Genomic DNA, 13,166 nt, shown 5'->3' on the forward strand with positions numbered 1-13,166 from the left:
GGAGCTGTCGTAATCATTATTAAGAGATAATTTTCTAGACAATAATCATTATCCAGTTCAACAATTTGAAAGTTTCTTTCTGGCTTCCGAAAGCCTGTATTCTTTCCATATACGACCTAAAACCAACAAATCGCCCAAGATAACAACAAATTGCTCCATACTTTATCAATCAAGTCGTGAACGCGCTGCGAAAATTGAGAGAGAGAGAGATTGAACTTTCGTCGCAATAGTCTTAATTTAGTGATTGATTTAATATAACTAGTTGTATTAAAATTTGAGATAAGAGGATGTTATAGAATAACAACTTAGTAAATAATGCATTTCATACTTTAAGAGTATAGCTGCTATAGATGAAAAGTTGTTATAAAGGTAAAAACAATGCATAAAAAACTTGTGCTACAACAAACTTACTTGTTGTAATGAAATGTCATTATGAAGTGTAGTTGTTATAGAAAAGGTTGACTGTATACTTAAATTATCTAATGGCTATTATAGAGAAGGTTGATTATATATGCTTGAATTTTCTAATGGCTACATTTTTCTATACTTAAAATTTATCATGTAATTATTTTTTAAATTGTTATGGGGTTGTGATTTTGATATATATCATTCAATTATGTTTTGGGTATATAGAATATGTTTTGAGAAAGTATACTATTGAATTATATTTTGTCTATGGAATATATTTTACATGCATTGGAGACATTATGGGTAATACGAATTTCATGATTTTGAATTTGCTCATGATATGTTACAACCCTTCCAATGGAGTTGTAACATGTATTTTGTACTTAGTAATTGCTTTCAATTGTACGACCTGTATAGAAAGTGGTGTTTGATTTATTGTCGATGGGGTTAATTGTGATTTTTGTTTTGACTCACTGCTATTAGGGTTAGAGGTGAGTCAGAAAATTTGGACAGTGGCCTCATTTAAAAAAAAATTATATAGATCAATGCATAACATTTTTTTAATTCTTCTTCTACTTCACTAGTAAATTTTCTTTTAAAATAGTTTTTCATTCATGTTAAACATTTAAAACAAATAAATCTAAACTTTAAACACATAAAAGTGTTTCCAAAATTAACATATAACTAATAATTTTCTTTCACAAAAATAAAATTACTATTTTTGATGTAATGAGAATATAATATATATATATTCAAACATAAGATTGAAGAGTGGTTAGGAAAACGAGCTAGTGCTGCATTTAACCATGTCAATATCACCCATCTACTCAATATCTATAGTGAAAGCCAGTAGGCGGAAATTCTTCCAAATCACTTGTGTATGATATGATTAATTATTGTAAAGTTATGATTTTTATAAAGCATTTCCTAACTATCCTCCAAGCTAAGGTCCACCAAGATAAATTATCCAAAAGTTTGGTTCCAAGTATTGAAAAAGTACCATGAGAGATTTAAAAGTTTAAGAGAGAACTAGAAAAGAAATTGTTATAGATGCAACCATTCGAATATCATATTAGTTATTTCTTGTGTTTTAAGATGATTGCGACAACTTGCTGAACTAAATCATGAATTTTGTTTCTTGAAAGAAAAATTATAATTTAATGGTAGAATATTTTTAAAATATTTATAATATATTAATAGTTATAATTGAAAAATTATAAGTGATACAAAAGTTATGTGACTCGGTTTATTAGTCATGAATAGTTACTATTTAAAAGTAATGAGTTATGTCTTTTGTTACTAAAGTTATGTTGCTTAATTATTAAAAATTACAATTATTCAAGTAATATGCAATGAATAATTGTGTTCATTCTTAATAGACGAGAGACATGAAAACTCCTATAAATAAAAGAAGAATTTTATTAGCACGATATACTAAAAATACAATAACACACCAAAATATTAAGAAACATAAATTTCTTCATTCCCTCCATCTTTTAGTATTCAAATATTATTTTATAAAGAATTGCTACATAAATTATTTATAGAAAAATTGATATTGTTATTATGTTCCGCTCAATGCTTAGTTGATTGTTTTCGTCAATATAAAATATAGGCAATCATTGAACTTTATTGTAAACTCAAGGTCCATTTGTATGTAACTCTTCTGCATATTAAAATATAGATAGTTATAAATAAAACTTTAAAGATAATGATATAATTATGCGTTGAAATATTTGTTAATTTTCTATAAATTTATTTTATTTCACGTATTAACACTTAAAAAGAATAAATATATCACTTAATCAATCATGATTTGATCCAATTTTCTGCCAACTTTTTTAGTCCTAAAACATTTAAATTTGGTATCTAGATTGTTGAAAATAGATGAGAGTCTCAAAAAGTTTCAAGGTTGATAATGGAAGATTAGAAAATCTGAGCTTAGCCATTGTCCTTTTGACCATTCCGGCTGATGGGAATTAAGATAATCATTTAACCAAAGCAGATATTATGGCAGTAATTCCGTCATTCACTTTTGATTATTTTCACATAATTTCGCCCATAGGGTACATCATCAATAATTATTACTTGTGCCATTCAACAATATGGCAACAATTCTACAAGACAAATATATACTTTGAAATTTGTATAAAAAATAACAAATGAGGAGAGCAGTCATCCGTAAATGAGATACTATTACAAACTTACTTGAGCTTCATTTAAAAAAATTCGAACTCGATACGGTAGTTATCGAGTTGAGTTTGAACTTGAGTAGTTTAAGTTAATGGTCGAGCTGAATTTGAACTTAATATTACTTGATTTGAACAGCTCGCTAGTTTTATCAAGCTTTTCATATATTTTATATTATTAAATTACGTTATCAACATTAATATATATTGTTAACCTTAAGTTTAATTATTTAGTTGAGCTTGAGTTCAAGTTCGAACTTGAATACAAAAATTGGTAAACGAGTTTTATCGAGTTTAAGCTCAAGTAGCTCAAATTGTATCTCGAGTTAAGCTCGAACTTAAAAATAAATATTAGATCGAAACTTGAACCAAATATTAGGGTCCAAATTTTGAGTCGAGCTCGAACTTAACAGTATTTAGACTCGGATCGATTCAATTACAGAACTTAAATAAAATAATAATAATATCAAACATGTATCTGTATCCGAATTTGACATTGGAAGATATTTTGTTTAGACTGATTATTACTTATTAGCCTATTTTATTACTTAGTATTCTTTCTAAATCAAGAACATGGGTTAGCAAATATGAATTTTAATTGCAATTAACTTTTTTAATATGAGAATTTCTGCTAAGCGCAAAAGGTTTATTATAAAATGAGATTTGGTTTTATTTAAAAATAATGGGTTAGCAAAAATTCTTATATTCCATTAAAATTAAAAATATTATTGACATTCTAAAATCAATTTTAGACCATACATTAATATTAGAATTTTGATCATTAATTGGAGGTTATGATGGAAGTATACTTATATAATTTAGCTTATTGATCTAAATCAGTATTTTTATATTCATTTAAATTTTAAATATTATGTTAATTGATTTTTATGAAGTTGTGCTTAATATTTAAGCGTGATTTAAATTTTCAAATGTTTACTTATTTTGAAAAAAATTTAACATAAAATTAATATTTTAAATTATTAAAATATTTCTTTAATTTATTCATATTTAACTTCCTCTAGCAATGTACCAAATGAGTACATTAAAAACTTATTTTAACTATTGATATTGTAACATAACATTTGGAAATTATAGAATATGTGATATATTGAGTCTGTTATTAATATAGAATCAAACATTTTAATTTTAAAAGCTAATTAAATGTATTTTTAAAACTATTTAAAGAATATTACATTAATCCATATGATTATATATACAAATTAGTTAAATAATATATTTTAATACGAAACATATGGAGAATTTGTTCAATGTATATGTATAACTTTTTAGTTTTTTTTGTATTTAAAACTACATATTATTAAAATTGAAACAACTTAACTAAAAAATTGGAAGAGGAAAGAGATATAAAACTTAAAATTTGTAAATATATAAAACTTATTACTTTTTAGTAGTAAATATAAAAAAATCCTTAATTTTTGATTTGAGGGTTCTTCAATTTACATAAATGACGTGTCATTCAATCAAATGATTACACTTAAAATTTATCTAAGTTGTTTCATAAAAAATTTATCTAAATTATGTGCGATGCACTAATTTTTTATGTATAAATTAATTATAAATATACTTGAATAATTATAAACTAATCACATCTACATCAAGTTTCAATTTTTCCTCAATTGAATTTTCCTAACTGTAGGTATTCGTATTTATATACACTTCACTCTTTTTAAAAATATATTGGATGTTTGCAGGGACGAAGCCAGAAAAATTTTTTAGGGGGGCCAGATGAAATTTTAATTTTTTATAGTTTATATCTTTATAATTTGTAAAAGATTAAATCGAATTTTTATAATTGTAGGGGGCCAAAGTACAATTTTATCTTTACTAATTTAAAATTTTAAAAAAAATTAAGGGCCTAAAAAATAATTTTACATTTTAGGGGGACAGGGGCCCATACCATCCCCTAGCTTCGCCCCTGGGTGTTTGGTAAATAAAGTATTGGGTCTTTTTTTAGTTGATTTGGGTATAAATGGAGGATTTAATACTCAAACCCTCTAATTGTAGTATTTGGTGAATGGCGATTTACAAGAGCTTGTTGAGCTAAAACCTTCAAAACAAAAAATACACAGGATGAATAATTTTTTTCATAGCTGATTGGAAATAAGATATGTGGAACATTATACCTGACCATGCTTGCTCAAATATTATTTTCTTTGCCACATGCTCTCAAACCTAATGAGATATGTATCTATTTATTGAATATTTAAGTACTCTTAATTTATTTTAATTTACTCATATAAAATGATTTTTATGCAATTTTATATTAATTGAAATATGTTACTTAATAAATTTATTTATAGTGTGACATAATTATCACTAATTTATATACTAAGAACATGACATAATTATCACTAAGAATATAGTTTACAATTATATTGATACATTATTAATATTTATCAATTTCCACAAAGTTAATACTTGCAAATATGGAAATTAAGATATTTGTTTATTTAAATTTTCAAAAATATGTACTAATTAATTTCCATAATAAATGTTTTAATTCATTGGTAATAGTGTTTTATTTCAATAATTTCATCAAATAAAAACTAAAATATTATAAAGAAATAAATACTTAATAATAAAATGTATCATACCCTTATTTATCATTTTACACATATCAGCTCTCGATTATTAACTAATTTTACCAAACACTTTTAAATTAACAGTTAATAGAATCAGTTGATCAAACTAATCACTACAATCATTTATCAACAAATTGCCAAAGAGGGGATTATAAATGTTTAATTTTAATCTTTGTTTACATATCACTTTGACTATATTCTTCTACTTTAACATATTGTTGGACGGTTTACATAGGTATTTTCATCCTAACAAAATTCATTTTTCATTTTCTGTTTAACCAATTTCTAAAACACACACAATCACTCACTCTCTCCCTCTACATTTTAAACATATATGTTCCTCACTTTACCGGAAGCTACTCTGACAATAAATTTGCATAAACAACTGAATATTTTCCTGAAGTAACTTAGGGTATAACTTACAGAAATCGAACGCTCTTATTTTGAAGTTAACCACGACAAAATCTAGGTCTTTTTTTTTTTTTTTTTCTTACCAGGCGTCGACTCTCCACCGGCAGATACGTCAAGAAGAAAACAAATCGGCTACAAGAAACGGTTTTTTGTGTAAGGGGCTCAAGAAATGGTAAAAAAAAAAAAAAATAATCATATATTTATATCATAACTATTGGTTCATTTGCAGTTTAGTCCCTTCACCCTAAGAAAATTATGTGATACAGTCCTCTGCCTTTCAAATTATGATGCTTAGTCCTCTAATTTACACATACCTCACAATTTAATCCTTTTAATAATTAAAATATTAAAAGAAATTATTTTCATATCTATCATAAATAAAAATTAAATAAATACAAGTTATACTATTTGAATTAAAAATGCTTAGAAAACAAACATTAATATTGAAAAGAAATAATAGACATCAATCTTAAAAGCTAAACTTGTACATTCATCTTAAATGCATTTTAATATTATTAAAGATCTTTGCCATTTGGATTGTTGGAAATAAGTGGATTGATGATCAAGTATCAATGATTTCTATAGTGCTAAGGAAATATATTCTGAGTTGGTAGACACATAGTTAGAAGGTGAATTTCGAAATGAGAATTTTAGTAAGAGATTTGAACATGAAAGTTGTAGCTGCATGCCAAATTTTCAAAAAAGTAAAAAGACGTATGACATAATTTAATTTATATTCATGGTATTATTTAGATTTGAATTAGTAGGAAATTAAAAATATATATTGAACACAAGTTTTTCTCCATTTATTGAACTTCCCTATGTTGAAAATAAATATTGTACATAATGTTTATGACTTCTGAAGCTGATCCAAGATTTTGTCTAATGTAAAGATATAAATTAGAAAATAGAAATCAAGAGCTATTTCATGCATTCATGCATTGACCCACGGCTGTTTGATTAATTAATTCAATATTAATATTCTTAATAATTTATTTTTAAAATATGTTTGATACTCTTAAGATAAAAATTATTTAAAAAATAATTTGTAAAAAATCTACTTATCACATGATATAAAATACGTTCAATTTATTTTATTTTTTACTTTTAGACTTTTAAATATTTTATATTTGCTCATCATTCTCTTCCTTGTTGACTAACTTTTTTAAACATCCACTATCCATATTCAAATTGAACTCGAATTTCACATGCTTCTCAATACCATTTCTTTTTTACTTTTATGATATTTATATTTAACAATAAAATTTATTCCAAATTTTTCATATATATACTAAATCATTTAGAAATAAAAATAAAAATAAAATGATAAAAAGTAAGGATAATTTTTTTTAAAATTCATAATTTAAATTTTACATTTATCACATAGTCTAATTATATTTGATACTTAGTTTTAAGTAGATTACCGAACATATTTTATAATTTAAATTCAACATTAAATGTTTTTAACACTTAATTTTTCAATTTAGAAAACATCACCTTGTTGAAAAATATGGAAATCATATATATAATAAGGATGATTACATGTTATTATTTTCTATCATAATAGGTTAGCTTAAATTAAAAGTGATCTAATCTGGCTAAAGTTTATTGTGCTTTAATTATTAAATAAAGTATGGGTCGAATATGTGTAGATATTCTAGTAACTAATTTCTAATTGATGATGGGCTGATTAGAAATTAAGCCTAATGTGCCAAAGTTATATATATTTGGGTTATATGGTTCCCAAATTACATAACAAGATAACTTTTCTAATATCTCATCTTTAGAAAAGAGAGAGCCAACTTCTCTAGATTAGTTGTATGCTAATTTGGAAAATCAAAACCCCAAAATCCATAGATTTCAAGAAATCGATGAATTCAGGTATGCTATCTAGTTTTGTTCTTGATTTATTCTTAATGATTTAAGTTTATATCAAATTTTTTTTTACGATTTCAACAAGTGGCATTCGAGCCTCATCATGTCGAATCATTGGGAATTGATTAAATTTGCAACACCCCGAAGTTTTAAGAAATTAATTGTGAAAATTTGTGGTAATTAGATTTTGTATCTGTGGTTATGTGCTCTGCTTCTATGTTTAAGGTTTGGAGTTCATGTCTCATCATTAAAAGTTTTGTTGTTTTGCAATCAACCTTAAATGTAACGCCCCAATTTTCAGGAATTCTGTGAATGTTGGCATAGCTTTAATTATGTTAGTGGGCCTCTAGAAGGCCCAAGCTTAAGATAGAACCCGACAATTTTAGTTAATTTTTGTTCCATAAGAAAAAGGGGGTGAAATTATAAAATAGAACCTATATGAAAATGTTTGAAAATGATATAGGCTAAATTGAAGTGGCCAAATAAATAGGAGTGCAAAATAGGAGGATTTGCATGACAAACCTCCCATTTTACATGAAGTGGCCAGCCATCATGTTGTTGTAGACAATATGAGCACTTGATATCCATAATTCATGGTACAAATTGATAATGGGTTAGGTAAATGTTCCATGATAATGGATTAGGTAAATATTCCATGATAATGGGTTAGGTAAATGTTCCATGATAATGGGTTAGGTAAATGTTCCATGATGGGCATTTCATGTCTTTTGTATTAAAGAATTATATGGATGAAATATGAAATTTTATTAAAAGAAAAAGGGGTGAAAAGAACAAAGTTTTGTCCATCTTTGTTCATCATAGCCTAAAGTTAGAGAAGAGAAAGGAGAGGAGAAAGCTCTTGAATGTTCGGTCACTTGGGGAAGAAAATTGAAGGTAAGTTCATGGTAGTTTGCTTCTATCTTAATGTTCATGAGTTCTTCTTGATTCTACCTTAACTCTTGAAGCATATTTTGGTTTTTAGTTATGTTGTGAGCATTTAGTCATGAATTAAAATGAAGGAAATGGTTGTTGTTTCATGTTCTTTTGATGAAAAATGGAAGATAGGTGAAGTTGAGCCAAACAAATGAGCATGCATGTGCCTTAGATGTTAAAGGGAAAAATCAGCTAACATGTTGTGCTTTAAAATGATGAAATGGAGATTATACTTAAGTAAAATCATAGATATGTGATGATTGATTGGTGATATACATGTTTAAATAACAAGCATGCAAGTTAGGTGTGAAAGAGTGATTTGGTAATAAATCTGCTTGGGACAGCAGCAGTAACGTGACTTTGGAAAATCACCATAAATTGTGGGAGATGAGTTAGAAGCTGCATAAATTATGTAATTAAAGCTTAATGAGTCTAGTTTCAAATGGAATAAACAAGAACATATTTTGAATGCTGTACAATGAGAAATTTTATTCGTAATGAAGAGTGGTCAGATTAGTCAAACAGTGAAACATGGGAAACTTTGAGAAAAATCTGGTATTGATTGGCTAAACAAAAAATTCTGAAAATTTTATGGATAGAAGATATATGAGTCTATTTTCAAGGAAAATTAACGAAACTTGACTTGGAGTTTCGTAGCTCCAGTTATAAATGATTTAGTGACTGTTGCTCAGGAAGACAGCTTGCAGTGAAATTATGATTATGTGGTAAACATTGACAAAAATTTGTTAATGAGTTGCTTATTGTTTTCTTATAAGCTTACTATGATCTGTAGGTGTGGTTGGCCGAATATTGTAAGGGGTTAATACGTAGTTTGTATTTGAATAGTTAGATTAACGTGTTAGTAATCCAATTGTAGGCGGTTCGTGTGTGGATTTCACAAGATATCGTGGCAAACAGGTGTGTAACTAACACCCTCTTTCTTAGTCTGGATCGGCAAAAGTCGAAAAGCCGAAATGCTGAAAATCGGTATTTTGTAGATTTGCGAGTGTGCGAATGCCCGTGAGGTAAATCAATTAATGTTTTTGGTAAACTGCAAAATTTGGACTGCAAAGTGCATGATTTCTGTGCCCTCGATATTTTTGGGCTTAATGGGCCAAAATTGGAATGATGGGCCAACGGGCCCAATTTGGTAAGAACACTCGGTACGTGATTCTGTTAGTACGTGAAAAGTAGGAATATGCATGAAAAACCCTAAAATAGATAATTACTGAAATACCTTTAAAAGTGGAAAATTTACAGTTTTACCCCTAGTAGATAAATTACCGAAATACCCCTAGGGTTAAATTGACCTAAATGCATGTTTGATTGTTGTTATTTCTTGCATGCCATGTTGTTATTATCGATGCATGGGATTGGGATATTGACGGAGGAAGTACGAAAGTGGCTTGTCCACGTCTTGGAGGCTTTGCCTCAATTTATGATAAGCTGAGAGCAAAGGTCGCAAATGGAGTGTTAAATTTGGGTGGGTTGAGCTATTCCCCACATGGAGTGTAGGGCTGGTACGGGTGGAGTGTAGTGGTTGGTGGGTTGAGTAGTCTCCTCAAATGGGCTTGCATATGTTATTGATGTTGCATGTATTTTGAAATGGGCCTATGGGCCATCATTATCTGAATAAGGGCTAAGGCCCGTTTATTGTAATCTGAAAAGGGCTCTAGTCCAGACCATCATTACTGAATGGGCTTAGGCCCAATAGCTTGAGCTGACTTGGACTTTGAATGGGTTTTCCTTACACCGAGTTTCCCCAAACTCACCCCTTTTATTTTCATCCACGCAGTAATCCCTAACCATAGTGGGCTTAGAGCTGTGAGGGAATTCGGAGTGGCCACCCGTTCTGAAAGTTTGATTTTCTTCTGGTGAACTGGACATCCTTTTTTTTTACGTTTGAAGTTTTGGGTTTTTAAATGTAATAAGGCCGTTTAATTATTTTTGATGGTGTTAATATGTGTTACTAAGATAAGTATTACTTATTTTAACTGTTGAAGTTGGAAAGCTTTAGGGCGCGTTTTCAAAAACAACAATTGATTTCAAAATACCACGATGACAAGCAAAGCTTTCGCAATGAAAGTATTTTCCAAAATTAATCACTTTTCCTAAAAAAAGACTTAATCAAATCGGTTTCCTAGAAATATACATGACGTTAAGGTGTGGCAATGGCGGTGTGCATGTCTAGGATTGGATCTGAAGGGAGCTTGGTACTTAAGCAGTCCGATGGACTCACCTCCTCTTTTTCGGTTTCTTACCTGGTGCACAGCTTCCATCCACTTTAACCTATAATCATCTTTTAAAACACTAAGTAACTTTTTCTGGATCAACAATATAAAATGTTTTGAATGCTTCGATGTGGCATGTCGGGTCCGACCATAACGTCTGGGCCGGGTTTGGGGTGCTACATTAAACACGCGTTGTCCGATTAAGTTCAATTCCGTGTGAAACTGTGACAAGAATGAGCCTGTTGATTCACAAGTTAAACATCTGTCTATATTCTATCTGGTTTCAAGTTCGAACCCCATCGTATGTGTTAGAAACTATTTTTTTTAAAAAAATACCAGAAGGGGGACGGTGGTTAACTTAAAAACATTCTAATAAATTCAATTGTCCTTTTTTCTTTTTCTAACTTTCTAGTTCTTTGTTTTCCATTCTTTCTTTTCTTTTATTTTTCTTTTTACTACAATTGATTCTTGTGTGAATTGGGAAGTTTTCGTTGCTAGTGAGGTCGATATTGTGTAAGTTTCGTTGTAAGTTCTTTTCATTTTGTAATTTTCGTTGTGTTAACACTTTTCTATCGAAATGGGATTTTGCTAGTTTACTTGAAGTTCTGTTAAACCCACGATTGCTTATTTGGTTTAGGTAAGGATATTGCAAGAGACGTTAATTCACTGTGTTAGTCTGATTTCTCCTGTTTCGTGTGAGGTGAGTGTGCGAATTGAATTGGGATTGTGTACAATCTTTCGACATAATTTTAGCTGTAGGTTGATTTTTGAAATATTGGAATTGATGGTGTAATTGGTTGTTGAATAATTGATTAGGTTCAAGGTAGTCTCCATGTTGTTTCTTCGTCAAAATGAAATCAGGTGCGTACCAGAAATTTTAATTTCGCATGTTTCAGATCACCAGAAATGGTGGTTGTCGACGCCACACGGCCAGGCACACGAATGTATGACTAGGCCGTGTGAGCCACACGGGCGTGTAGCAGGCCATGTGATCGACCGTGTAACTCACTATTTGTTGATTTGGGGCCACACGGGTGTGTGCCTAGGCTGTGTGTGGTCATGATAGTGCTAGGTTCACACGGGCAACGGACACGGACGGGTGTCTGGGCCGTGTAACTCACGTTTTATGGAACGAGACCACACAGCTAGGGACACAGGCGTGTGCCCAGGCTGTGTAACTCATTGTTTGGGGTATAAAAGCCATACGGGCAAGGACACAGGTGTGTACCCAGGCCGTGTAAGGCACAAGCACAAGGACACGAGTGTGTGTCCAGGCCTGTAACTCACTGTTTATACTTTGGAACCACACAAGTAAGACACACGGGCGTATAACCAGGCCGTGTGGTGTGTGATGGGGCTGGAAGCCTGTTTTCAAGGGCGAAAATGTTACCTAACACTGATACTGGCTTATTTGATGTGTGAATGATAGGATTTGATGATATTAGAACTATATAATACTCTGAGATTGACCTATGAATAACTTAGTTATAAGTACATTATAATGCTTATTCTGTTACTGAGCTATCTTATTGATTGTGAAATGAATTGAAATGAAGGAATACATGATACTGGTACTTGTGTTTTGCATTGGCATGGGTTGGGATATTGGGAAGGAAGAAGACATATGTTCTAAATTCGTGGCTATGCCACCTGGTGTATACATCTGATTCTAGCACTTGTCGCATACTGAATTAGTAGCTAAGCTGCGTTTCTGTAAAAGTGTCAACGAACACTTTGAGGTATGTAGGGTTGGTTGGGCATTGAATGTCCTTAATGGTGTGTTGGGATGGACGAAAACGGTGTGTATCAGTGGGAATAAGAATATTCATCTAAATCTAATTGGTATCGTATATGAACTGAAATTGCATATACATACACATGTAATTGGTCTGCTCTGAGTCTGAACTTAATTTACTCCTATAATGGATTGAATCTCTGAATTTGGGACTATGCTGTAATGATTGTTAATAGAATATTTTATTTTACGCACTGAGTTCATAACTCATTCTGTTATTACTTGGATTTCAGGTGGTTCGCAAACTTGAACGGGTTGGTACCGCGGGAGCTCGGTCAAACTATTAACTTTCTATAAACTATTTCAGTAGGAGCATGGTTAAACTATAGTAGGATGCTTGTAACAGATTATATACTTATCTAATATTTGGGTTGAACTTTACGTAAACTACGGTTTGGTATTATGGTGTCTTGCGTGATACTTGATTTTTGCATGTGACTCTCTAAGCTTGGGTTGGACATCTAGGCCAAGTCTAGGGTGTTACAAAATTTCTATTTTGAATGACTGGTTCATGAAATTTCATAGGTTTGATATTTTGATTATATATATGTTGATATTTAAGATTCATGTTAATATTATTTTGATTATATATATGTTGATATTTGAGATTCATGTTAATATGTTTGAGTATTGATTATTTATAAATTGAAGTTTTATGATTAAGGTAAATTATTAACTTCTTAATAAGGATTTTGGTTTTTTTCTTCTAATTTTTATGATT

General features: G+C 29.9%; 1 long non-coding RNA gene across 1 annotated transcript; it reads left to right on the forward strand.

Annotated features, from left to right (window-relative positions):
* The first annotated feature begins 10,229 nt into the window (after window positions 1-10,229).
* Window positions 10,230-12,832, forward strand: LOC128291481 (uncharacterized). Its single transcript, XR_008281273.1, has 4 exons — window positions 10,230-10,293; window positions 11,288-11,350; window positions 11,467-11,511; window positions 12,679-12,832. It is a non-coding gene; the product is annotated as an uncharacterized LOC128291481 (long non-coding RNA).
* Window positions 12,833-13,166: the final 334 nt, after the last annotated feature.

This window comes from Gossypium arboreum, chromosome 4 (genome assembly GCF_025698485.1).
Source record: "Gossypium arboreum isolate Shixiya-1 chromosome 4, ASM2569848v2, whole genome shotgun sequence".
Classification (NCBI taxonomy): Eukaryota; Viridiplantae; Streptophyta; class Magnoliopsida; order Malvales; family Malvaceae; genus Gossypium; species Gossypium arboreum.